Source organism: Echinops telfairi, unplaced genomic scaffold (assembly GCF_000313985.2).
Source record: "Echinops telfairi isolate 266 unplaced genomic scaffold, ASM31398v2 ScPeMD7_7424;HRSCAF=8462, whole genome shotgun sequence".
Taxonomy (NCBI): domain Eukaryota; kingdom Metazoa; phylum Chordata; class Mammalia; order Afrosoricida; family Tenrecidae; genus Echinops; species Echinops telfairi.
The window spans coordinates 84,470,996-84,472,557 of NW_022111324.1; positions in this window are offsets into that span (position 1 = coordinate 84,470,996).

Sequence of the window (1,562 nt, forward strand, 5' to 3'; positions counted from 1 at the left end):
AAAAGTGCTTGACACAATGGATGGATGCATGGATTGTGATAAGAGTTGTATGAGCCCCCAATAAAATGATTTTTAAAAACAGAGAGAGAAGAGATCTGGTGGCAGGGTACTGGGCATGGGTGCTCAGTCAATGTGGGTTGAATTCAGGGAGACCTTGGTGGTTATGTTTCGCAGTTCTCCCTTTAAGTCATCTGGGCAATGACAGGACTCCGCTTAGGTAGCTCTCTGCATGATCTCTTCCGACTGTTATGTTTTCAATGTTTGGTCAAGAGGTGGATGAGCACTTTCTAGCATCACCGACTAGTTGTCTGATCTCAGGCTCTTTTATAAAGCTGAGATCACATTAGTCCCTGCTCCTCTCACAATAATTTTATGAGTCAAGAGAACCATCTGTACAAATTTAGGAAAATGTGCAGGGTTGTGTATCAGTAAACGATTGTCATCAGGCCTGGACCCTAATACGCATCTTCTTCCCAACTCTTCTAGTCTCCACGCAAGTTTCCTGGCTCAGAACTCTGAATGACTGTCACACAGGTAAACTTGTCAACGTTCTCTAATTACTCCTGCTGCATCTCTCCTACCACAGCTTAGAGTCTTTGCAAAGGCAATCACACATACTGAGTTGTCCACTCAGTACTGGCTAACTTGCGCAGAATTGTAGCCTAACTTTCGTCGGGCACCTCCGATATTCACAATTTTATCTCAGTTAAAATTTGTCATACAATTATTTTCTAATTATTTTGACTTGTAAGTGAAAAGAAACACTTTACAATCTGTTGGCTCGCATGCACCTCTACTCCGTAACTTGTGAGGTCTAACTTGGCACCTGGCTTCCTCATGCACAGTAGAGCACAGGGCAGTTTCTCACATTTTGGGCCACGCGGCCTCGGTGGGACATGTTCTTGGTAAACCGCGCCTAGCAGCTTGTTTGGAGGACTGGCAACACAGGAGTATTGGGCTTTCTGCCTCTGGTTTTCTCTTTCCCTGGCCAGGAGGAAGAAGGAACAAAATAGCCTGTACAAGTTTCCGATGTTTAAAAGCATAGTTAATAGGAACAACTTTGAGAATTCTCCCCCAACACTTTATTATTAAAATTTTAGGCATAAAGCAAAGTTGAGTAAATTTCACAGTAAACGCTCCTCTGTCTACCACCTAAAATATATTTGCTTTGTGGCATAGCTGTTTATCTCTCTATTTCTTATTCACCTATCAATCTGCCTTATTTTTAAATACATTTACCAAATTTCACTCTTACCCTTAAATACTCTGGCATATGTGCCATTAAGGGAATTGTCTATTTTCTTACTGTTTTTCTCATTTAAGGTAGAGTTTATAAAATTAAATGCAAATATTAAGTGTACTATTTTTGAGTGACATATGTTTTGAAACTCCAATTCTCATCAAAATAAAGACATTCTCATGTCCTATAATTTCATCACGCTCTTCAATCTTTGTCTGAATTATCCTCAGATTAATGTTTTTTGTAGATCCTCAGATAAAGAGAATCACACAGTATGTATGCTGTGGAAGGCTTCTTCCATACAGCAAAATACTTTTTTTTT